Source organism: Schistocerca nitens, chromosome 8 (genome assembly GCF_023898315.1).
Source record: "Schistocerca nitens isolate TAMUIC-IGC-003100 chromosome 8, iqSchNite1.1, whole genome shotgun sequence".
NCBI classification, from domain to species: domain Eukaryota; kingdom Metazoa; phylum Arthropoda; class Insecta; order Orthoptera; family Acrididae; genus Schistocerca; species Schistocerca nitens.
In genome coordinates this window covers 102869046-102896375 of record NC_064621.1, presented here as the reverse complement: position 1 = coordinate 102896375, position 27330 = coordinate 102869046, and the positions used below count along the sequence as shown (strand labels likewise).

Here is a 27330-nt window from a genome sequence, read left to right as displayed (position 1 = left end):
TGAGTATCAAATTCAGCTGGATGTAACTAAAATGGTGATGCTATTGATCAGCCACATTTGCTCCAGACTTGAATACACATCACATGATCACTAAAAGAACCTGCATTTACTCTAAATCAGAATTACAAAGTCTGGTACCTTTTAAAGAAGTACAGAAATGCAGACCAAATTGTAGCATTGAATTACTGATCATTATTCTCACCCTCCTGATCAGTACTAGCAACAAACCAACAGTCACTCATTTTGCCAGTTACCACCCTGTTTTTCCTGCTAGTAGTTAAGTACAACCAATCTTTAATATTCAGTTCAAGAGCAAGAGGCATCACAGATATCTTACATTGTCTGTTTCTATGTTTCATGTCCAATACATTGATGGAGATAGTTTATTGCAGAATAAATACTAAAGAACAACTGAATAGGGCAGACAATAAATAAAATGAAAGGAAATAATTTACGACGAAATTAAAAAAAGAAGTGAGGGAACTGTTCTCCAGAATCTACAACACATCACTATGTAAGATATATATGACAGTTTTCTTTTGCTTGTCTTTCACATGTGTGCAGTGTTTAATATTAAGAGCTTCAAATAATAGAATTTTTTCTATTCAACGATTCTTTAGTCACAAGATGGCTGTTCTAGTGATATAAAATAAGTAATGGTGAAGTCATGTTGCATATTTGAACGCATGTCAATTATTGATTCAGATAAGCATGAATGTTAAACACTGTTACTGAGTAGATGGTCTTTCAGATCATAATTCATTCAAAATTTTTTAAGCATTTTAAGCATTTTCTACTGTGTTATGGTGAAAATAGGGAAGGTTACTAAAATGTCTATGCAAGAAAATAGTAACATGGAGCTTAACACAGAGTAGAGCAAATTCACTAACACAGAAACTAAAAGTTCATGCATTTCAGAACATGATCTAGAATTTGACTCTAAAGGCAATAAAAACTATAACTGATAATAATTTATGTGAAGTTGATGTTCCCTTATACACTTAGGTCATGTATTTATTTAAGTGAAGTAAATGTTCCAGTGGACTATACTTCATGTTAATCAAGCATGCAAATAACTAATCAAATATTACTGTTTTGAAGTTTTCAAGCAATGGAAGGAAGTATAAAAATTCTTAAGACTGTACAACAAACAAACTTTAACAACATATTATGGCAGCTATGTAAGCAAAACATGTGCCAACAAAGAATGTTGGATGAACTAAGAAAACCATTCAAAGATTTAACAGAACTGACTACAGTTTTACCAGTTTATCAACACAATTTAATGCTTTAACAGGTGAATTTTCACAACTAAAGATGGCCTACAGTGGTCGTCTGGAAGCTGTACATTCTTTGCCTATGGAACAAGAATAATTAAAAGATAATGTAGAAAAGTTAGGAAACAAAGTCGATACTTTCGTCAAAGAGTATTGAGCTAAAGTTCAGAAACAATTTGATGATCAGTGGAAGCACTTTGTTAGTGACTTTTTGCAATGGCTTTCACACAAGAACACAGAACTTAATAGCAAATATGTAGAACAGTTGTTGAAACCTTCTCTGATATGTTAGAAAACAAAACCCAGAAACAAGTGCAGCTACACAGAGGTACATTACATATTGTCAACACAACATTTACAAATGGTAGCCATCAGTGGTGCCAGTTCAGTACTCTCTGCATGAAGTACTTGATACCCTTTATGATCTTTTTTTCAGAATATGTCAAGCTACATGTCACATAGTTAAGAGCAGTATCTGCCCTCATTAGAAGAATTCTTAGACATGACAACTGAGAGTTGCAAGACTGTTGGATTCCTAACAGTTAATGTATAAAACTCATGATGAAAATGGAAAGATATTCTACAAGACTGTAATATCAAACACACTCTGATATCAAAATTTCATACACAAAGTAATCCTATTGCACATATTTTCGGAGAATTTAATCGGTTTATGAGCACATATGCAAGTACATAGCATAAGCATTGGGTGGAATTTATTGAGCATTTTGAACATGTAGTAAATAATTTGCCAATTTGCACAACCCATTATACACCTTCAGAGCTATTAGCTAACAGTAAGGAAGTCACCAATTGGCTGAAACCACTGCCATGCCTACATAAAAAAGAATGTGCACTGAAGGAAGAAAAGTAAAGAATCCAGTAACTGCACTCGCCAAACATGACAGCATTAAAGAGAATAACTATGATAAAAAGTTAGAACACATGCAGGAATATTTAGTTTGGGAAACCATATTGCTTAAATCACACCCAAAATCTTCTGTCCTACAAAAAATTAACAGCATATGACACTTATTGTATACAGGACCATATAAGATTACCAGAATTCCTCATCCAGGTAGCTTAAAGAATTTGGTTTGAAGGCTTGAAAAACTATCATAAAAAGTATAAATCCTTGATTAGTGATTCACATGGAAACGTACAACAAGCAATTTCATTTTCCAATGTATAAAAATTTGGAACCAATGTCTCTTTTCAGTGATTATATTACACTAACAAGTACCTGTAAAGAAATAATAGAAAGTAAACCACTATCCGAATAGTTTTGCTGTAGTGTACCAATATATTTTGAGTACAGTGTTCACTGCATAACACTGAACTGTTCAGCCCAAAATATGTATCCAAATATTTTTATCATGTAATAGTTTGAATGTGAAACAGAAAACGACATATTGCAAGGAGCTGTACTGTATGGCGACATGTGCCTCTTATTGACACAGAAGATAGAGAAGTATTGTGGTACAAAACTAAAAGTTTGTTTATAAAGAGACTCTTACATTCCTTCTATAGAGATTAGAGAAGTAGTTTTATCTTCAATGTATATATCGAATATGCCTTGTGTGTGTTTAAACTGTACTGCAGCATTCAAACATGATGCAGTATCTTAATAGAAGGAAAGTAATATATTTGCATCTCATGTTCTGATGTCTTTCCCACCCTTTTTAACTAAAATGGCATTCTCATCAAGTGTGTCTACCTAGTGTGTATCATTGCCGATTCCTTTATAGCTTTGTTCAGAAGCTTCCATCGAAAATAAAATCCAGCCTAGTGTCTATAGCGGTTCACGAGAATGATGGTAAACAGAGGTATTTTACATTGGAAAACTAGCTATCCAAAGGTCAGCGGATACACTCACCAAACGGTTCAACTTCAGAGCAGAAGATATCTTTTCTTTAATTTTATCCTTAAAAATACTAGTTACGATTAGATATCCTCCGACTTTCCTCACAATTCGGATGTCGGAAGTAACGACAATTTCAGATCAACCACAGTCCTGCTGATGCATAAGAAAGGAGAAAGAATCTCACTTGAAAAATAAATAAGTAAATAACTAAATAAAAATGGTGATGATAAACCAATGGAAGTACTTCTATAAAAAAATTAGTATGGATATAGAAGTGTATGTACATTCTATATACCTGTGGGTAAGGCAACTCAAGACATCTTTCTATCTGTCACGTATTTTATCCAAAATAATGAAACACCTTGTAACTCTAGTGAATCTTAGTAAGTCCTTAGACATTCTGTAACAAAGTACAGTACCACTGACACTTTATTACTCAGTATCTTAATACAACAGATATAACTGATCACTACAGAATAAAAGTCAGTGCACTTGCCCCCACAGAAGTCTATAATGGGACATTGATCTTTATTTGTGTATATTAATGATTTGGCTTTATGGTCTATTATTAAAAATGATGATGCATGCATAAGATAATTTTTTATCACATCTGTCACAGTTGCGAATCTGTGGTTCAAATTTATGTCACAATGAAAGAGCTAATCGATTGGTTCATGGTTCATCAGTTAAAGCTAAATGATAAAAGTGACCATTTTTGTATCTCCCACCGGTCTCGCCAGCAATGTTGATACTGGTGTACATGGTCATATGGAAGAGTCAGCAAAATTCTGGACTCCCAGCTCAATAGTAAGCTGTACAAAATAACAAACAGAAGAGATGTGTGATAAATTATTAGTGGGAGCGTATTTCTGGCGGAATATTAGAAATAGTGACATTCATTACCTCCTCTTTACAGCTTATTGTGTTGTTGTGGCATTTTTAATACTCATCTGAATTATGAACTAACATAACACTCCTGGGAAACTTTACTGTCAAAACGGTATCGTGGGATGTACTTTTGAATTTCAGAGCTCTGTTGCTTCCACAAAAGACTTTACTGAATACAAAATATGAGTACATAATGTTGCTAACTTATATATACTCCTTGTTCTAGACTATGTCAAAAAGAATGCACATAAATATTTAACTTGGATCAACACTAATGTACACGACACCAGAAACAGAAACTTTATATATATATATATATATATATATATATATATATATATATATATATATATATATATTTGTGTGTGTGTGTGTGTGTGTGTGTTTGTGAGTGTGTGTTTATCCTGGACAAGATCATCTAGAATCAGAAGCATTTTGTGCACATTGTGGTAACTTGATTAGAAATATTTCTCTAAAATGTAAATGAGCTACCAGACAAATTTAAAACTGTATTGCAGTCTTGGCTAAAAAGAAAGTTCTTCTACAGTTCTGAATACAAGCGTAAGTAATCTAAAATATTAAATGTGACGTTAAGCAAATGCTGTACAAGTACATATTACACATAACTTAACATATGTTAGTTAATCATGTAAATGTACAATCAGTCTTTAAGGAAATCATTTTCACACTTATGACAGTTCATGCAACGTCTGTGGTGCTTTTGATATAAAAATGAATATGGTTTCATTCGACTTAGATTCTAAGTACTCGGGAGACTTCGAATTATAGAAAGGTTGCATTCATAACGAAAATTTCAATATGGAAAATATGAAACAAAGAATACCTGAGAAAAGGTCAGCTGTGAGATGACCATGTGACCATGAATGGTGTAAAGACATTGCCACAAGTGAATATTTGTTCACATTACGGTGTGGACATGGATTGAATGTGATATTCGAGACAAAACATAAGAGGGTAAAAATCATATATAAACAAAGGAATACATCTATACTTCTTTATTTACTTTTTAGTATTATTTTGTTTTTAGCAGGTGATTGCAAAACCTCTGACAATGTCTGTACACCATTTCTTCAACTGCTCCAGCCATTAAAGTACTGGTGGCGTCACATTACTGATAATAATGTCAGCCTTTGCACTCTGGAACAGAACACAAAAAAGAAATTAAATACTTTCTCCATATTACTCTAATAAACATGATGCATTTATGTATGCCTGTAGAAAATTGTTTATAAAATATTGCTCACTTATCAGTTATATCACGTCTGATATGAATTACTGTACGTATGTTAAAAAATGGACTCGTTAGAAACAAGGGGAACCAAGCAATGTCCCTTCCATCAAACTGCGTCGAAACTTAAGTATTTTTCTCCTTCCTAGTGCGTTTCCACCAATCGGACTTTTTTTGCCCATTCTAGATGACTAAAGTGCATTGAGCTTCCTGTGTGTCGCACCTGCTAGACACGAGATCGAAATGCATTACTAGTTTTTGTTTGTATCCCGTTGTAATTCCGAAACGCAGCTTTCTAAAGCTTTTTGTCTGTCCCTTGTGCAGACGTGCCGCTACACGTGGTCCTCCCTCATGAATCACCTGGTCAGGGTCGCTGAACTTCCTCCTGACACCCCTTTAAATGGTTTCCGTCGTAACCCCTGCAGCGGACCTTCGCTACACTGTTGTCTGCCTGGCTTTTCAAACTAAAAAAGGCTCGCATTGCCTGTTGCACCTTCCGCTCAAAGACATGCATTGTATAGCAACGGAGTGTTAGTTACTGTCAATTGGCTGTCATCCCTTATTGCATTACACACTGGTAGGCAAATGTTCTCATAACCACCGAATTACGTTAGGTGTCATATTCACCTGCTCATTGTGACGTATAACACTCTCATGTAAGGTGCAAATCTGCCACCTAAGACTGTTATTGATGAAATACTGATATTTAGAAAAAATACTAAGTGCAATATAAACAACAAACGCTTGTAAATATATAAGTAATGACAAGCTCTACAAAATTATACACAAAATATCAAAAGTAACAACTAAAATGTTAATCTTCTCTCGACATCTCTATTGGACGAATGATGCCAGGTAAACAAAACGAGTATTTTTGCGGGAAAAGTCGATGATAGTATGGATTACAGAAATAAGAACACACCAGGAAAGAAACAACACCGAACAATAGCCACTGACGGAAAGAAACTATTTTAAGAACAAAACATTAAATTTAGAATTATTTCAAGGTTAAAGAAGAAAAAAATTGGGAACAGCATGGTCAGCAGACAGGAAAAGACAACATACGGAGAATATGAAGAACTACTGAGGAAACAGAGAACTGCAAAGTAAGAAGAAAGACAGAAAGCTGTTACGTGATTGCATACGGTCAATACAGAGACAACAGAATACCGTTGTTGTGAAGGCAGTTGTGCACGGCCAGTTCGCAGCGGTTCCCGAACTGCCTGACTTCGCCTCCACACCTGGCTGTCACCGGCTGGTACACCGCTGGGCAGGCAGTGGCGCACTCCCTGGCGCCGCAGCAGCCTACGAGCGCCGCCACAACTGGGGAAGAACAGTGCCAAAGTAGTACACATCTCCTGTTAAACGTTATGAGCTCTCATAAAATTTATGGCCGTAATGTTGCGGTTTCCCGACGTATTCAGTTTCATCGAATGTGGTCTAATTTATTAAGAGCATCTGGAAAATCCGACAATACTCATCACTTGCTGTCTGTAATACTGGGTACCTACATTCTTCTTGGAACATGAATGTACTACGACCATGTCTCCTACATCGTACACACCCAGTGGACATTCTTCCCCGCCCCTCCTCCTCGATAGTTCAAATGCCTCTAAGCACTATGGGACTTAACATCTGAGGTCATCAGCCCCCTAGAATTAGAACTACTTAAACCTAACTAACCTAAGAACAGCACACACATCCATGCCCGAGACAGGATTCGAACCTGCGACCGTAGCAGCAGCGCGGTTCCGGGCTGAAGCGAATAGAACAGCTCGGCCACAGCGGCCGGCCCTCCTCCTCGTCCTCCCCGAACTAACATGGATGATACAGGAGATAAAAACAAATATATTTCGTAAAGCAACCATGTGTCGGAAACTCATATTGCGTGAGCGTTGGTAATAGGTGAGCAGGTCAGATAAAAGTTGTGCCAAACGTAACACCAAGTGTTGGTTTGAGATACGTAGTATGTAGGACAGAAGATCAAGTAGGTAAAAAGACGAGGGCTAAGAGAAATCCTTGGGTAACAGAAGAAATATTGAATTTAATTGATGAAAGGAGAAAATATAAAAATGCAGTAAATGAAGCAGGCAAAAAGGAATACAAACGTCTCAAAAATGAGATCGACAGGAAGTGCAAAATGGCTAAGTAGGGATGGCTAGAGGATAAATGTAAGGATGTAGAGGCTTATCTCACTAGGGGTAAGATAGATACTGCCTACAGGAAAATTAAAGAGACCTTTGGAGAAAAGAGAACCACTTGTATGAATATCAAGAGCTCAGATGGAAACCCAGTTCTAAGCAAACAAGGGAAAGCAGAAAGATGGAAGGAATATATAGAGGGTCTATACAAGGGCGATGTACTTGAGGACAATGTTATGGAAATGGAAGAGGATGTAGATGAAGATGAAATGGGAGATATGATACTGAGTGAAGAGTTTGACAGAACACTGAAAGACATAAGACGAAACAAGGCCCCGGGAGTAGACAACATTCCATTAGAACTACTGACGGCCTTGGGAGAGCCAGTCCTGACAAAACTCTACCATCTGGTGAGCAAGGTCTATGAGACAGGCGAAATACCCTCAGACTTCAAGAAGAATATAATAATTCCAATCCCAAAGAAAGCAGGTGTTAACAGATGTGAAAATTACCGGACTGTCAGTTTAATAAGTCACAGCTGCAAAATACTAACGCAAATTCTTTACAGACGAATGGAAAAACTAGTAGAAGCCGACCTTGGGGAAGATCAGTTTGGATTCTGTAGAAATGTTGGAACACGTGAGGCAATACTGACCCTACGACTTATCTTAGAAGCTAGATTAAGGAGAGGCAAACCTACGTTTCTAGCATTTGTAGACTTAGAGAAAGCTTTTGACAATGTTGACTGGAATACTCTCTTTCAAATTCTGAAGGTGGCAGGGGTAAAGTATATGGAGCGAAAGGCTATTTACAATTTGTACAGAAACCAAATGGCAGTTATAAGAGTTGAGGGACATGAAAGGGAAGCAGTGGTTGGGAAGGGAGTGAGACAGGGTTGTAGCCTCTCCCCAATGCTATTCAATCTGTATATTGAGCAAGCAGTGAAGGAAACAAAAGAAAAATTCGGAGTAGGTATTAAAATTCATGGAGAAGATATAAAAACTTTGAAGTTCACCGATGACATTGTAATTCTGTCAGAGACAGCAAAAGACTTGGAAGAGCAGTTGAACGGAATGGACAGTGTCATGAAAGGAGGGCATAAGATGAACATCAACAAAAGCAAAACGAGGATAATGGAATGTAGTCGAATTAAGTCGGGTGATGCTGAGGGTATTAGATTAGGAAATGAGACACTTAAAGTAGTAAACGAGTTTTGCTATTTGGGGAGCAAAATAACTGATGATGGTCGAGAGGATATAAAATGTATACTGGCAATGAGAAGGAAAGCGTTTCTGAAGAAGAGAAATTTGTTAACATCTAGTATAGATTTAAGTGTCAGTAAGTCGTTTCTGAGAGTATTTGTATGGAGTGTAGCCATGTATGGAAGTGGAACATGGACGATAAATAGTTTAGACAAGAAGAGAATAGAAGCTTTCGACATGTGGTGCTACAGTAGAATGATGAGTAGATCACATAACTAATGAGGAGGTATTGAATAGGATTGAGGAGAAGTTTGTGGCACAACTTGACTAGAAGAAGGGATCGGTTGGTAGGACATGTTCTGAGGCATCAAGGGATCATCAATTTAGTATTGGACGGCAGCGTGGAGGGTAAAAATCGTAGAGAGAGACCAAGAGATGAATACACCAAGCAGATTCAGAAGTATGTCGGTTGCAGTAGGAACTGGGAGATGAAGAAGCTTGCACAGGATAGAGTAGCATGGAGAGCTGCATCAAACCAGTCTCAGGACTGAAGACCACCACAACAACAACAGTATGTAGTAGGAAATTCGAGACATGCACTTTGTTTACGGCTGAAGACAATAGCTGGAGAGCCCAGCGAATGTACCACGGACGGTACCCTGCTCGCAGATGTCCACATCATGGCACACATTTATTGCATTCCACGCACGACCGGAAAATATCGGCGCACTCATGTTAAGCAGGGCCGATGCGAGCCGACCAAGGACGGTGCTTACACCTGACGTTGAGGGAGAAGTGCTGTTATACAGGGTGATTATAATTAAAGTTAAACTTTCAAACCGCCGTAGAAATAACGCCACTGGTCAGAATGACGTCAAATTGCAACGGAATATTATCGGAGAAGGGGGAAAACGAATGGGAGAAGAAAAAAATAGTGCCAAAATTGATCAATAGATGGCGCTGTTTGTGTCAGAATACGTAAATGAAAACACCTGTCATGCGCACGACCCATAGAAGTTGGTATAAACACTCCGGGTACACAGCTTTTTCTCCCTTCGCGTCTGCAACGTTCGCCATGACTGTGACAATGCGGGATCGGGCTCTGCTATATTACACGAATGATGACTGTGTACAAGTCGCTCTGCAGAAGTTCCGGACACTGAATGGTTTGAAAAAAGGGAGAGACAGGTGCCTTCGGATCTTGTCGCCTGTACCGGCACTGGTAAGCGCTATGAGTGTCTTTTGCACAACCACGTCATTCCAGCTCTCGAACAGCGTGGATGTGTGGTGCGGGTTTACGGCGTCACTTATCATAGAGTCATATTTTTTGGGAGAGACAGGTGCCTTCGGATCTTGTCGCCTGTACCGGCACTGGTAAGCGCTATGAGTGTCTTTTGCACAACCACGTCATTCCAGCTCTCGAACAGCGTGGATGTGTGGTACGGGTTTACGGCGTCACTTATCATAGAGTCATATTTTTTGGGAGAGACAGGTGCCTTCGGATCTTGTCGCCTGTACCGGCACTGGTAAGCGCTATGAGTGTCTTTTGCACAACCACGTCATTCCAGCTCTCGAACAGCGTGGATGTGTGGTGCGGGTTTACGGCGTCACTTATCATAGAGTCATATTTTTTGGGAGAGACAGGTGCCGTCGGATCTTGTCGCCTGTACCGGCATTGGTAAGCTCTATGAGTGTCTTTTGCACAACCACGTCATTCCAGCTCTCGAACAGGGTGGATGTGTGGTGCGGGTTTACGGCGTCACTTATCATAGAGTCATATTTTTTGGGAGAGACAGGTGCCTTCGGATCTTGTCGCCTGTACCGGCACTGGTAAGCGCTATGAGTGTCTTTTGCACAACCACATCATTCCAGCTCTCGAACAGCGTGGATGTGTGGTGCGGGTTTACGGCGTCACTTATCATAGAGTTATATTTTTTGGGAGAGACAGGTGCCTTCGGATCTTGTCGCCTGTACCGGCACTGGTAAGCGCTATGAGTGTCTTTTGCACAACCACGTCATTCCAGCTCTCGAACAGGGTGGATGTGTGGTGCGGGTTTACGGCGTCACTTATCATAGAGTCATATTTTTTGGGAGAGACAGGTGCCTTCGGATCTTGTCGCCTGTACCGGCACTGGTAAGCGCTATGAGTGTCTTTTGCACAACCACGTCATTCCAGCTCTCGAACAGCGTGGATGTGTGGTGTGGGTTTACGGCGTCACTTATCATAGAGTCATATTTTTTGGGAGAGACAGGTGCCTTCGGATCTTGTCGCCTGTACCGGCACTGGTAAGCGCTATGAGTGTCTTTTGCACAACCACGTCATTCCAGCTCTCGAACAGGGTGGATGTGTGGTGCGGGTTTACGGCGTCACTTATCATAAAGTCATATTTTTTGGGAGAGACAGGTGCCTTCGGATCTTGTCGCCTGTACCGGCACTGGTAAGCGCTATGAGTGTCTTTTGCACAACCACGTCATTCCAGCTCTCGAACAGCGTGGATGTGTGGTGTGGGTTTACGGCGTCATTTATCATAGAGTCATATTTTTTGGGAGAGACAGGTGCCTTCGGATCTTGTCGCCTGTACCGGCACTGGTAAGCGCTATGAGTGTCTTTTGCACAACCACGTCATTCCAGCTCTCGAACAGGGTGGATGTGTGGTGCGGGTTTACGGCGTCACTTATCATAGAGTCATATTTTTTGGGAGAGACAGGTGCCTTCGGATCTTGTCGCCTGTACCGGCACTGGTAAGCGCTATGAGTGTCTTTTGCACAACCACGTCATTCCAGCTCTCGAACAGCGTGGATGTGTGGTGCGGGCTTACGGCGTCACTTATCATAGAGTCATATTTTTTGGGGGAGACAGGTGCCTTCGGATCTTGTTGCCTGTACCGGCACTGGTAAGCGCTATGAGTGTCTTTTGCACAACCACGTCATTCCAGCTCTCGAACAGGGTGGATGTGTGGTGCGGGTTTACGGCGTCACTTATCATAGAGTCATATTTTTTGGGAGAGACAGGTGCCTTCGGATCTTGTCGCCTGTACCGGCACTGGTAAGCGCTATGAGTGTCTTTTGCACAACCACGTCATTCCAGCTCTCGAACAGGGTGGATGTGTGGTGCGGGTTTACGGCGTCACTTATCATAGAGTCATATTTTTTGGGAGAGACAGGTGCCTTCGGATCTTGTCGCCTGTACCGGCACTGGTAAGCGCTATGAGTGTCTTTTGCACAACCACGTCATTCCAGCTCTCGAACAGCGTGGATGTGTGGTGTGGGTTTACGGCGTCACTTATCATAGAGTCATATTTTTTGGGAGAGACAGGTGCCTTCGGATCTTGTCGCCTGTACCGGCACTGGTAGCGCTATGAGTGTCTTTTGCACAACCACGTCATTCCAGCTCTCGAACAGCGTGGATGTGTGGTGTGGGTTTACGGCGTCACTTATCATAGAGTCATATTTTTTGGGAGAGACAGGTGCCTTCGGATCTTGTCGCCTGTACCGGCACTGGTAAGCGCTATGAGTGTCTTTTGCACAACCACGTCATTCCAGCTCTCGAACAGGGTGGATGTGTGGTGCGGGTTTACGGCGTCACTTATCATAGAGTCATATTTTTTGGGAGAGACAGGTGCCTTCGGATCTTGTCGCCTGTACCGGCACTGGTAAGCGCTATGAGTGTCTTTTGCACAACCACGTCATTCCAGCTCTCGAACAGCGTGGATGTGTGGTGCGGGCTTACGGCGTCACTTATCATAGAGTCATATTTTTTGGGAGAGACAGGTGCCTTCGGATCTTGTCGCCTGTACCGGCACTGGTAAGCGCTATGAGTGTCTTTTGCACAACCACGTCATTCCAGCTCTCGAACAGCGTGGATGTGTGGTGTGGGTTTACGGCGTCACTTATCATAGAGTCATATTTTTTGGGAGAGACAGGTGCCTTCGGATCTTGTCGCCTGTACCGGCACTGGTAGCGCTATGAGTGTCTTTTGCACAACCACGTCATTCCAGCTCTCGAACAGCGTGGATGTGTGGTGTGGGTTTACGGCGTCACTTATCATAGAGTCATATTTTTTGGGAGAGACAGGTGCCTTCGGATCTTGTCGCCTGTACCGGCACTGGTAAGCGCTATGAGTGTCTTTTGCACAACCACGTCATTCCAGCTCTCGAACAGGGTGGATGTGTGGTGCGGGTTTACGGCGTCACTTATCATAGAGTCATATTTTTTGGGAGAGACAGGTGCCTTCGGATCTTGTCGCCTGTACCGGCACTGGTAAGCGCTATGAGTGTCTTTTGCACAACCACGTCATTCCAGCTCTCGAACAGCGTGGATGTGTGGTGCGGGCTTACGGCGTCACTTATCATAGAGTCATATTTTTTGGGAGAGACAGGTGCCTTCGGATCTTGTCGCCTGTACCGGCACTGGTAAGCGCTATGAGTGTCTTTTGCACAACCACGTCATTCCAGCTCTCGAACAGCGTGGATGTGTGGTACGGGTTTACGGCGTCACTTATCATAGAGTCATATTTTTTGGGAGAGACAGGTGCCTTCGGATCTTGTCGCCTGTACCGGCACTGGTAAGCGCTATGAGTGTCTTTTGCACAACCACGTCATTCCAGCTCTCGAACAGTGTGGATGTGTGGTACGGGTTTACGGCATCATTTATCATAGAGCCATATTTTTTCGAAGAGACAGGTGCTTCGGGTTTTGTTACCAGTCACTGGTAAGCGCTATGGGTGCCTTTGCGCAACCACGTCATTCCACCTCTTCAATAGCGTGGATGTGTGGATGGGATCATTTTTATGCAAGATGGTGCACCTCCGCACATTGCGAATCCACTTTTGCGAATCCACTTAGGCAGCTGCTGAAGCGCCATTTCGGAAATGCTAGAATTATCAGCCGCCATTTCCCTACAGCCTGGCCGTCCCGATCACCTCATCTTAATCCGTGCGACTTCTGGCTGTGGGGCTATCTGAAAGATGTTGTGTTCAGTGTCCCGACTGCGCTGAAGGCACGCATTGCGAATACATTCTGAGCGTGACCCCAGAAGCACTTCGATCAGTTGTGGAACATGCTGTTTCTTGATTTCAACTTGTTGCAGAAAACGATGGACAGCGTACTGAACATGTTTTGCGCCAGTCACACAGAAATTAATAACCCGAATTGATTTTCATTGATACTTTGTATGCGGGTTTGGCCTCAGGACAATTAAAAACCGATGTGATTGATGCTTTGTATGCTGTTTTTAGCCTCAGGACAATTAAAAACCAATGTGATTGATGCTTTTTACGCGGTTTTTGGCCTCAGGACAATTAAAAAGCGATTTTTCCCATCCATTGTGATACGACCTTGCTGTGGCGGATGGGCTTACGTAACTAACAATATCACACCTGTACACCCACACGCACTGAGTAGTACAGTTTGTTTAACGCTAAACGTACACCTTATGCATTGTTATGTGATTCATTTGTCATTTGTAGTCGACCACTATTAAATTATGAAGTTTACAAGGCCATCTATTGCTAGATTTTGTAACTATTTAATTTTCTTCTGCCATAAGTTTTCCCCTTCTCCGATAATATTCCGCTGCAATTTGACGTCATTCTGACCACTGGTGTTATTTCTACAGCGGTTTGAAAGTTTAACTGTTTAACTGGGTGCAAGAATTCTTGCAGCAGCCACACAAACACAGGACACATCACGCACTTTCCAGCGTACATGGCATCCCCTGCTTTGTCGATATCGGCTCTGCGCTGAGGTTAATGGTGCTTATTTTGAACATTTATTGTAGTGTAATAGTGATCAGAACAATGAAGCGACGAACAACACTTAACACTGTTTTATTCTCAGTCACACACAAAACCTCCTGCATACTCAGTACTCCTATAAGATGCAACACATGGTTGCTTTACGAAGTATATCTGTTTTTGTCTCCATCGTCATCCCTGTTAGTTTGGGCGCTGAAGCTTTGAATACCCTGTATAGTTTACAGTCACCTGCTCCCCCTCCCCCCCCCCCCTCCTTTCGTTCACCACCACTTTAAACGTGCTTCAGACGTGTATGATTTTAATGATAAATACAGTAAATGTATAAAATGTTTTAATATTGGTAATAATAATATTAATAACAATAAACTGTTTAATTACAATAAAATATATAAACTCTTGTAATACAATAATAAAAATAACAATAATTTGTTTACATCTGTGAATAATACGTTTCCCTACCTCAACATCCAAAAAAACTGCAATTCAAAAAAATATAGCCTCTGAAAAGCATTCGTGTAAAAATTTGAGAAGTACGTGTGTGATGCAATTACTTTGAGAATCATAATAACAAAAAACTATCACAACTTTGATAACGTCGTGATTTGCGCAACACAAAATCGAAGTCAGGCAAGAGTGTTCTCAATCACATACACTATTTAACACACACATATACAGGGTGGAGGAAAATTGTGTCACGAAATTTTAACCCTGGAGAGTTGATGCCAGTACGAACCAAAATTACTAATGTTTGTAGGTCGACAACGCACATTTTTAAACTACTGAAATTTGGCGCCACGCCCTCGGATTGGCCGTGGGATTGCCCTGTTGCCGTTCGTCGGTTGACGGGCAGCGCTATGGTTATCACGTACAAACTTCCCTCGCCCTGTCACTGCCCCAAAGTGACACACGTGTCGATCCCCGGCAGCCAAAGCATTCGCAGTCATGCATTGTCCAGAGCATGCGGCAACACGCCAATCCCGCGGCCAAATCGTAGCGCGTGGTGCCAAGTTTCCGTAGTTTAAAAATGGTGCGTTGTGGACTTACACAACATCAGTAATTTTTGTTCCATGGTTAAAATTTTGTGACACAATTTTTCTGTACCCTGTAAGAAATGTGCAAAATGTAACTCACTCCTTTTTGCAGGTGACACGCTATAGTCGCTGATACAGAAGACAACCTACAATGAGCTCTGTGGTCCTTACATACAATGGAAGAAGCCGATACATTCAGATATGTGTGATGTTATACCTCTCATGCATGTAATAATGATAAGAAATCGCAAAGGTACACACATTTTAACCACCTTTTTGAAAATGCTGCTGCTCATAACGAGGAAAGAAACAGTACTTCAACTCCGTAAAACTATGCGTCTTTACTGCTCTATGGACCCGAAGTATGCGGCAGAAGAGAGACTAAAAGACCTTGAAAGGACACATATCAGAAGATCATATGAGAAGCAGTGATATAAGAGAGGAGGTCTGATTGTGAGTATAATAGAAAAGATCCAGCTGTATAGAAAGAACCGGCATGACCACCTACTATGTGTGGATCAAAGCCGGATACGAAGGAAAACCTATGCCTACAGTCGCAAGGGCAGAAGAAGAATACGACGACCACGGAAAATACGGTGGGTACAGCTCTAAACTGCATGGTTTCGGAACAGACAAACTTGTCTAACCCGAATATGTACATGATGATAATGGAAATCAAAGTGTGCACTAACAGTTACAGTATTTTACCAAGCAGTACGACTGCGCACACAGCTACGGTCGCAGGTTCGAATTCTGCCTCGGGCATGGATGTGTGTGATGTCCTTAGGTTAGTTAGGTTTAAGTAGTTCTAAGTTCTAGGGGACTGATGACCTCAGATGCTAACTCCCATAGTGTTCAGAGCCATCTGATTTGAAATTATAACTGTACAATCTTGTAAATAAATGGAAAACTGTTTCTGTAAGCTGTGAAATTTGGAAATTCGTATACAAGCTAGTTTCGAGTGTTGTATTCGATTCGCGCGATTTTTACTTTACCATGTTGGAAACATGTCTGTGAAGTCTCGTTATAATGTCAGCCACATCGGATGTTTAGTCTGTTCTCCAATGTCAAAAAGGGTAAATGTGTTTTGGTAGTAGGAGTGATTGTTTATTTTGCAGAAAAATGGGTAAGACAAATTGTATTAAATTTTACTATTGCAACGGAATAAACTGAAGCTACGTTCTAGAAATGGTAAATACTGCTTTTGGTGAGTCTGCTTTCAGTAAAACAAGGGTTTACGAGTAATATAAGGGTTTCGAAGAATACCGTGAACATGTTGAATATGACGAGCGCCTTCAACACCCTAGCACATCACCTCTTGTAATCGCGAAAAAAGAAATGATTATGATCGATGGCCGAATCACAATCAGATAAGTAACTGACGAGAATACTATATCAGCTCCTTCTTGTCATGGCATTTTTCGGGTGTTTTGGGTATGAAACGTGTGACGTTCAAAATTGTTGAACTTCGAACAAAACAAGTAGCGAATGCTAGTTGCTCAGGAGTGGCTATATGAAGACGACAACGATGAAGAACTGCTGAAATGCGTCATAACAGATGATGAAACCTGGGTTTACGCGTAATGACGTCATAACTATCGCTCAATCGTTCCAGTGGATGCATTTTGGATGGCTAACATCGAGAAAAAGCTTTTCAAGTGCGGTCAGCTGCGAGGATTATGCCCACTGTATTTGTGGTGTCACCGCTAGACACCACACTTGCTAGGTGGTAACTTAAATCGGCCGCGGTCCTGTAGTACATGTCGGACCCGCGTGTCGCCACTGTGTATTCGCAAACGTAGCGCCACCACAGGGCAGGTCACAAGACACGGACTTGACCTCGCCCCAGTTGTACGGACGACATAGCTTGCGACTAGACCTACCAAGTATTCCTCTCATTTGCCGAGAGACAGATTAAATAGCCTTCAGCTAGTCCATCGCTACTACCTAGCAAGGCGCCATGTGTATCATTGCTAATTGCTTACTACTATGCAAGAGATGTATTTCAACAAGAACAAGACTACATTAAAGTTAAGTATATTAAAATCTCTCTTCTTTTCTTTATAGTTTTCATCCAGTCTCCTGTTTCAGAATTTACGCCCGTCTGCGTTAGTTTCGCGTGCACCTAGCCACTCATTGTGTCGAGACCTTAGGGAATCGACACAACAATATTTTGGCGCCGAGGAGTGGTGCCGCGCCCACGTTGCAGTCTTTGTGTTATACTTGCTCTAATTTGCTTGTGTCATGGCTTCGCCGCATTCTCCAGATGTACTGTCCGAATTTTTTCGCTTGCAGAATCAGCAGACGCAGGCGTTATTGGAAGCCCTTGGACAGCTCGTCCAGGGTCAACGTGCGCTGCAAACCGATGCGGCACCCGCCGCTTCATCGCTACCGCAGCCACACAACGCTGTCGCACCGCCATTTAGGCCCTTTGAGGCCACAACCGAAAGCTGGACTGAGTGGGCCGATCAGTTCAACTTCCACCTCACTGCTTATGGAATTCAAGGTAAAGAGCGGCAGCCGTTTTTGCTTTCTTGTGTCGGTGTGTCTACCTACCGTGTGATAGTGAAATTGTTTCCCCGACGAGACGTAGCAACTCTGTCCTACGAAGAAATTTTGTCTGCTTTGGATGCCTATTTCAAAGAAACAGTAAATGTAGTTGCCAAACGGTATACGTTTTTTCGTACAAAACGTACGGCCGGTCAGACTAATAGGGAGTGGGTAGCAACTTTGCAAGGACTTACTAGAGACTGCGCGTTTGCCTGTGAATGTGGCCTCCCATATTCAGATACTATGGTGCGTGATGCAATTGCACAGAACGTTTCTGATGTTCGCATAAGGGAACAGATTTTGAAACTCGTTAATCCCTCCCTGCAACAAGTGATAGACATATTGGACAGGCAAGACACGCTTGACTTTGCTCAGGAATCATTTGAAACTTCGCCAGCAGTGTGTCACGTTAATCGGCCCGCCCGGCCCGCTGCACGGGACGCTGAGCGGCCCTCGCGCCCGACTTCGCAGCGGCCGCCTAGCTTGCAACCACGTGCGCCGCGTAAGCAAGCAAATGCAGTGAAATCTTGCCCGCGGTGTGCAATTAGACATTCGCGTGAAAATTGCCCGTCACGCCAAGCTATTTGCTTTTACTGTCACAAGAAAGGACATGTACAAAGTGTTTGCCAGAAAAAGTTAAGATCCGACAATCACACAAATTCCAGGCCCTTTGCTTCGCGCCGGAATCGCACCCAGGACAATCAGGCTCGTGGACCTTCGCCCATGGACATTCATGTCGTTCATTCCCACCCGTCCAGTGACACTTTAGCTAACAGTGACTGTGTTCGTCCCACCCGAAGTGTGTGTCGACGTCGAAGGAAATCCCGTAAAGTCGCAAGTGCTTCTGTACCTGTATCAGTTCAATTTGCACGTGACAGTCGCTCTTGTCGTCAACAAGACAATAAACTTTTTGTGGACTTAGACTTTGCAGGAAAAGTGATCCCATTCCAGCTCGATACCGGAGCTGCTGTTTCATTGCTCAATCACGACACGTACAAACAACTGGGCGCCCCGCCATTGCGTGCCGCAAATGTTACGTTAACTAGTTACTCAGGACAGCATATACCTGTGTTAGGACAGTGCAGCCTTATTGCAACATACAAGGGACACACAAAACTTGTGTCATTTTATGTTCTTCGTTCCTCTAGTGCAGTGAACTTGTTTGGTTTAGATTTGTTTCAATTGTTTAATTTGTCTATTGTAAATCAGGTCCTATCAGTGAATCAGACTGTGCCTTCCGCCAGTGTTTCTAGTCTTTGTGAAGAATTTGCAGACATTTTTGCACCGGGCCTTGGTTGCGCTAAGAACTATGAAGCGCATTTGGAACTGAAAGACACCGCGCAACCGAAATTTTTCAGAGCGCGCAATGTTCCACGCGCATTGCGTGATGAGGTCGCAAGAACATTGCACGATTTAGAATCTCAAGGTGTCATTGAACGTGTGCAGGCTTCTCTCTGGGCCTCACCCTTAGTAATTTTGCCAAAACCTTCCGGAAAATTGCGACTTTGTGTGGACTTCAAGGCCACTGTGAATCCACAACTTGTGACTGCTACTTTTCCTTTGCCCCGCCCGGAAGATCTTTTTGACAAACTGTGCCCGGGAAAATATTTTTCAAAATTGGACCTAGCAGATGCGTACTTGCAAATACCTGTGGACGAAGAATCCCAGCGCGTCTTAGTGGTTAACACGCATCTTGGCTTGTATCGCTTCAAAAGACTGCCGTTCGGGTGTGCATCCGCCCCTGCTTTATTTCAGCAATATTTACAAACTATTTGTGCGTCGGTCCCTACTGCTGCGAACTATCTGGACGATATTGTGATCTCAGGAAAGACAGAAGCCGAACATTTGCAGAATCTCCGGACACTATTTCAGGTCTTGCGTCAGAATGGTCTTCGCTTGAGGAAGGACAAATGTGTGTTTTTTGCTCGTGACTTACCGTACCTGGGCCATGTCCTTAACGCCCAAGGTATACATCCGAGTCCAGAGCACCTTCGTGCCATTCAGGACTTGCCGTCACCGCAGAACTTAAAACAGCTACAGAGTGTACTGGGTAAGGTAAATTATTATCATCGGTTTGTGCGCAATGCTTCTTCTATTTCAGCTCCGCTTCATCGCTTACGCCGTACAGGTGTTCCGTTCGTCTGGACGACGGAATGCGAACGCGCCTTTCGCCAGTTGAAATCGGCGTTACTTTCAAATACTTGCCTTACGCCATTCGATCCCCGAAAACCCCTTTTGTTGATGGTCGATGCATCGGATTTCGGGATCGGTGCTGTGCTTGCGCACAAAGATGGTTCGCATGATCGCCCTATTGCCTTTGCGTCAAAATTGCTCTCATCTGCGCAAAGAAATTATTCCCAAATAGAGAAGGAAGCTTTGGCTCTTGTGTTTGGTGTTACCAAGTTTCATGACTTCTTGTATGGTCGTCACTTTACAATCATCACCGACCACAAACCTTTGACATCGCTTTTTCATCCGAACAAGCCTGTACCTCCACGTACAGCGCAGAAATTCATTCGCTGGTCGCTTTTTCTCTCGCAGTACCGCTACGATATCTTGTATCGGTCCACTGCTAAGCACGGAAACGCTGATGCGTTGTCCCGTTTGCCTGTTGCTGAGGATAAAGCATTCGATTCTTCCGAACTTGCTTGCATGTTCATTGATTCGGAAGCCGATGACGTGGTCGCATCGTTTCCGATTGATTTTCGTCGTGTAGCTACAGCCACAGCTGCTGACCCTGTCCTTGCTCCCGTTTTGCGTTTTGTTGCTACGCAATGGCCCTTGTCAAAGTCACGGATCGAGGATCCTTTGGTTCGCCGTTTTTTTGCTCACAAGGAGAGACTTTTTGTACGACGTGGTGTTTTGTTGTTGCGTTCCGATAATGATCAATCCCGAGTCGTAGTCCCACGTTCGTTACAGTCCTCTGTCTTAAAGCTTCTTCACCAAGGACATTGGGGTATAGTGCGAACGAAACAGCTTGCTCGTCAGCACTGTACTTGGTTCGGAATCGATGCTGCGATTACGAATATGTGCTCCTCTTGCGTGGCGTGTGCCGAACAACAATCCGCACCGCCGCGGAAATTCTTTGCATGGCCGAAAGCCACTTCCCCTTGGCAACGCTTGCACATCGATTTTGCTGGTCCATTCTGGAATGCTCGATGGTTGGTTGTGGTCGATGCTTTCAGTAATTTTCCTTTTGTTGTCCGGATGTCTTCCACGACGTCTTCTGCCACAATCCAAGCCTTGTCTGCTATCTTTTGCATTGAAGGTCTTCCGCAGACTATTGTTTCCGACAATGGCCCACAATTCATGTCCGCAGAATTTCAGTCGTTCTGCAAGGCCAATGGTATTCAACATCTGACATCCGCGCCGTTTTCGCCTCAGTCAAACGGTGCCGCGGAACGATTGGTCCGGACTTTCAAGTCACAGATGTTGAAGTTGAAAGAGTCGCATTCTCGGGAGGACGCTTTGTTGCTCTTTTTGTCTTCATATCGCTCTCAGCCTCGCGATGGTCGCTCGCCGGCTGAGTTGCTTCATGGTCGTTCTCATCGAACTTTGATGTCTTTGCTGCATCCGCCACATCAGGTTCCTGTGCTGCGGCAGTCTCCTGCTTTTGCTCCTGGCGACGTTGTCTATTATCGCAACTATCGCGGTTCACGGCGTTGGCTCGCTGGGCGCATTCTTCGCTGCCTCGGCCGCGCGATGTATTTGGTTTTGGGGGCCTCTGGTGAGGTGCGTCGGCATCTCAATCAGCTGCGCCTCTGTCGTCGCCTGGGTTCTGCCGCTCCCCGTCTGCTTTCAGCGACGGAGCCGTCAGGTCAGCGCCCTGGGGACCCATCTACTGGCTCGCCTCATCCCCAGGTGTTACCGACGATGCCTTCCATTTTGCCTCATGGCGTCGCGCCGCCGCAGCCGCCGCCGGCGCCGCCAGCAGCGGACGCTTCGCTGCAGCCGCCTCGCGCCTCCCTGGGTCACGCGCCGCCGCTTGCTTCCCGTGACCAGCCGTCCTCCGCCATGGACCTCTTGCCCGCTCCGGACCAGATGTCGTCTTCGCCCGTCGGGTGCTCCGACCACATGGAGGTCGACCCTTCTGTCTCATTACGTGCGCATACACCTCATGTTGACGTGCACCCTGGACTAGGTTTGCAGGCGTTTCCTAGCTCCCCTCGGACCGAATGGCCGGGTGCGGGTGGCACAGCCTCGCCTGTTGTTAGGCTCCCCACCTCATCGCATACGTCAACATGGGGTCCTCCCCACGGCGGGCGGAAGCCTTATCTCACGACCGTTCGCCGATTTGCGGGGGAGGAATGTGGTGTCACCGCTAGACACCACACTTGCTAGGTGGTAACTTAAATCGGCCGCGGTCCTGTAGTACATGTCGGACCCGCGTGTCGCCACTGTGTATTCGCAAACGTAGCGCCACCACAGGGCAGGTCACAAGACACGGACTTGACCTCGCCCCAGTTGTACGGACGACATAGCTTGCGACTAGACCTACCAAGTATTCCTCTCATTTGCCGAGAGACAGATTAAATAGCCTTCAGCTAGTCCATCGCTACTACCTAGCAAGGCGCCATGTGTATCATTGCTAATTGCTTACTACTATGCAAGAGATGTATTTCAACAAGAACAAGACTACATTAAAGTTAAGTATATTAAAATCTCTCTTCTTTTCTTTATAGTTTTCATCCAGTCTCCTGTTTCAGAATTTACGCCCGTCTGCGTTAGTTTCGCGTGCACCTAGCCACTCATTGTGTCGAGACCTTAGGGAATCGACACAACAGTATTCCTCGATTCTGACGGCAAAGTGTGCCACAAGTTATTGCGACAAGCGCGAACGACTAACAATGAGTAATACAAGTTCAACGTCGTTTACGTAAAGGAAGCCGAAAACAATAACCGCCCGGGTTTGTAGCGAAACAAACTGTGGCTATCGCACCACGATAATCCACCTCCACACACTTCGTCGCCTGTTCTTGAAATTCTGGGCAGAAACAATACTGTAATTATGGCCTAGCCCCCACGTTTGCCACACGTGACTCTTTCTTTTCTTTCTTTTTTGCCGAAAAAAAAGAAATGTGTGGTGCAGAATATCGGACATGAACTGCAAAGAAACATGTTTTTACGCTACATCTGGTTTATCGTTTTACACGGCACTAGAAACATATTAACGAGTTAACAAGGACACTTACCAAGGATCGCGAGTGTGTAAGTCTTCATAGCTGTGTCAACCGCGCTTTGAGGCAGCAGGAGCGTCAGCTGACATTTATATGTTTCTCAGTTTCTTTGTGTGGATCCCCGTGTGCCGATGACGTCATTCTTCACCGCCTCTTTCACCGAATACACTGTTCTCTCAATGACCTTGCAACATGCTTCGGTGACCGCCGTCAGTTCCAGTGACGTAGCTCCTGTTTACACATTCGGCACATCCAGCTGCACTATACGCCAGAACGGGATGGCTGTACAAGTAGCGACTATTCTTAATGCTTTCTGGTGTTGTGTGTTAACCGCGTCACTGAAGGAGACTTTTAGGCTTACGTAGGCAGTGACGGAAGAAATGAATGTAGGAATTTTGCGCCCCGCGAACTTTCCGCCCCGCTAGAAATCTGCGAGCTCTCCGCCTCGTACCTGCGTCCATTGTGTCCCGTTCTTCCTGCAGCCGGACCGTCATCACCTAGCCCTACCTGTTCCCTGGACTCGGCCGAACTCCACCCGCACAATCCCATCTGCCTGTTAGTATCGTTCTAGTTTTAGTAGACTTCATATCGTGCCACTTGGATATTAACATCTCAGCAGTTGTGATATGGAAGTTTCAACGACAATTCGTGGTAAGCCTAGCTACCACTATGAAGGTTATTCTTACACAGTGAAGAAAATGAAGGAAGATGGGTCTGTGATTTGGCGCTGTTCAAAACAGAAAGAGAAGCATCGCCGAGGAAAGCTTAAAACCAAGGATTCTACATTGCTCTTATCGCACCAGCATCAATGTGGATCTCCGGAAGACGCAAGGTTGCAAGATCAGAGGAATCTGAACCAGGCAAAGAAGAGAGCACGAGAGGAAAATACCTCTATTTCCAAAATCTATTCAGAGGAGCTAGGTAGCTTGCATAATCGAGGGTACGACTTTGTGACAGAAATGCCAGAGCAGCGAACAACGAAGAGGTCGTTGTGCAAGCAAAGGGCAAAGTCGCAGGGAAGTGAGAGGGACCCAGAGACAAGAGAAGAGACTGAACTTAAAGCAGAGCTATTAACTATGAATGATGGCAGCAGTTTCCTGTTAAGCGACGATAAATTAAGAGACAGGGTAATAGCTTTTTGTGGAAGAGCAGGGAGAGAGGCTCTAAGAAGTAAACGAGCCTCTTTTATGGATGGTGCGTTCAAGTGCTGTAGCAAACAGTTTTCACAGATATGTACAATTCATGCAAATTTTGGAAGTAATAAAAATGAGACTAATATCTACCCAGTTGCATTTGCATTATTACCAAATAAAAGGAAAGACACTGTAAGGTGTATGCTTCGCTGGCGATGGGCGAGGCATGACAGAATCTCTGACCAGAGAGTAGTTTATTGTTAGTTGTTGCCTGTCGCTTGTCTGCGCGAGTCGACAGTAGAAGTTAGTCTGCGCGAGTCTGCAGTAGTAGTCGGTCGGATACGGTAGTAGGGAGTCGGCATGCGTCGGCTGTGTGCTCTGGTCGCGACTCTGGTCAGGACTCTGGAGGATGAGTATTGTTGTAGAAGGTAAAGAAGCAGCACTGCGCATATTTAATAATGTATGTTAATTGTAATTTAATTTGTTCAAAAAAATGCCCCAATAATAATTTTTTATAAAGTAGCTCTTTTAAAGAAAAGTAATCATTTCCATTTAAAAAAATTTTCCACTCTTTTGAAGAAAAAGCATTCATTTCAATTTAAAGAATTTTTCCTATGCATTCCTTCCAAGAATCAAAATATATATATATATATATATATATATATATATATATATATATATATATATATATATACACCAGCATTGCACGAAGCTGTGTCGATAAATAAGAGCAGATATAGTTGCAGTTTTTATTGAGGTAAGAATTTTGCTTTTGTTATTCAGAATACAGGGCCGAAGGTCAGCGCTGCTGTCCTTATAAAATTTACCAGATATTATTATTTCTGTTAGGAGGTTACATTTCGTTCATGGTTCATTATTTAATTAATATTATTGCGTGGTTTTTGGTCAATTTTCATTCCTTAATTTTTGTGGGGAGGTTACGCATGGTTCCATTTTGCATTAATATTAAACATTATTTTTGTTGGGAGATTACACTTGGCTCCATTTCACATTATTTTCATTTATCTAAATTTCCTGTGGGGAGGTTACACTTGGTGACCCTGCCAGGATCGTATTTCTTTGTGAATCTTCTGAGAAGTAGTCACATATCTGCTCTTATTTACTTAAATGTAATTAGCATTTGGCACAACGCATTTACTAATTTGTCACTCTTTCTTCCACAGATCATCGGCAATTTGTTGCTCTCTGTTGTATGTGTGTTTGTTGCATTTTGCATTGTCTGTGTTTCATTTGTGAATAATTTTGATTAGTGAAAAATGCCGCGAAAAACTGTTAACAGTACATCGCGATGTATAATGAGTGAAATAGCCGAGTCAAATAACATGATCGATAGTACTTGCGACACTCAGTGTCTTAATGACAGTCCTCTATTTACAATCAGTGTGTGCGCATTATTAATAATGATTTTATTGCTAATGATGAGCAAACAAATTCAGTTGTGTCCTCTGTTGATTTGACGACAATTGATGACGCGGGACGTTCTGTTACAATGAACGCTGCCCAGCTTGAAACACCCAGTTTGCAGGATTTACGTGACAAATAGATAAATTTTTCTAATGAAAATGAACAGTGTAATCAGAGTACGACAGATTTATTTAATTCCAAGGTAGTGACTAACAGTACACATCCGATTAGCAAACATTTTCAAGAATCACAGAATATCCAAATGGATACACAAAACGTGACCATTGCAGGTACGTCATCAAACAGTACAGAGAATAGAGCCGGTAATATTGGCTTGGATCAAATTATGGCAGTATTGCTACAGTTTAAGAATGAAAATTTCAAGCAACTTAATGAAAATAATGAAAATCTCAAACAACACTTTAATGAAAATAATGAAAATTTCAAACAACACTTTAATGAAAAATTAGACAACAATTCCAAACAACTTAATGAAAAATATGACAACCTTAATGAAAATTTCAAACAACTTAGTGAACAGAACAAACAACTTAATGAAAAACAAGACAATCTTAATGAAAAATTAGACAACAATTCCAGACAGCTTAGTGAACAGATTACAGCCGTTGCCGCACAATGTCATGATACTAAAGAACAATTACGTGAGGAAATTGAGGCTTGCGCTAGGAAAAGTAGTGAAGAAATTAGATATGTTGCGCAAGAATTAAGGGATATGCAAACAGCTGCAACAGAATCACTTAGAGACGAAATTAGTGCAGTCGGTAAACAATGCTCTGAAAAAACAACACAGTTACGCGACGAGTTTAAATTAATGACAGCAGAACTTTCTCGCACACTGGATGCAAAAGTAGACGCGAAATTCGACCAACAGCAGCCAAATTGACGAACGCTTTAATCACCACCTACAAAACAGTGAAACGCGTTTCCGTAAATTTATACAGGAACAGAATACGGTAAAACGACAAGTTATGGAAACAATTACCGCACTAAGACAGGAAGATAAACGTAAATTGTTTACGAAAGCAAAAACATACGTAGACAACAATATTGCTGCTAGTGATGGGCTAAACTGCGATTTTCCGATATCAGTGATTTCTGTGAATGCTACTTTTCAGTATCTGTTTTTCTTAACTGTGATTTGTCGCAGTTAAGAATCGCAGTTAAGGAACATAGGTCGTGTATCCCTCCGCCACTGCTATTTCTGCGATTTCTGCGACTTCTGCTACTTCTGCGACTTCTGCGATTTCTGCTACTTCTACGATTTCTGCTACTTCTGCGATTTCTGTGACTTCTGCTACTTCTGCGATTTCTGTGACTCCTGCGATTTCTGCGACTTACCACCGTATGAAAGTGTTACATCTGTCCCCACAGAAAATTGCATCTCAACAAACCTATTATTGGTAAGTATGTTTTATGTTTTTTCTTCCGTTGGCTTTAATTTTGTATTAAAGAAACAATTGTGAAAATATTAATAGTGTAATTAATATGTAAGTAGCCGTACAGTACCGTAATAGTTCGTATTTAGAAAATTAATTCTAACATATTGTTATGTTCACAGGTACCTGAACTACATTTCAGTCACTCAGTAAAGTGATAACTCAAAATATCATTGTCAAC

The 27330-nt window shown here is 42.7% G+C and overlaps 1 long non-coding RNA gene across 1 annotated transcript; it reads right to left on the bottom strand.

The window, feature by feature from the left end:
* Window positions 1–5030: 5030 nt before the first annotated feature.
* Window positions 5031–23208, bottom strand: LOC126199094 (uncharacterized). The gene is made up of 3 exons (XR_007540121.1): window positions 23150–23208; window positions 6449–6601; window positions 5031–5187 (listed from the first exon to the last, which is right to left on the bottom strand). It is a non-coding gene; the product is annotated as an uncharacterized LOC126199094 (long non-coding RNA).
* Window positions 23209–27330: the final 4122 nt, after the last annotated feature.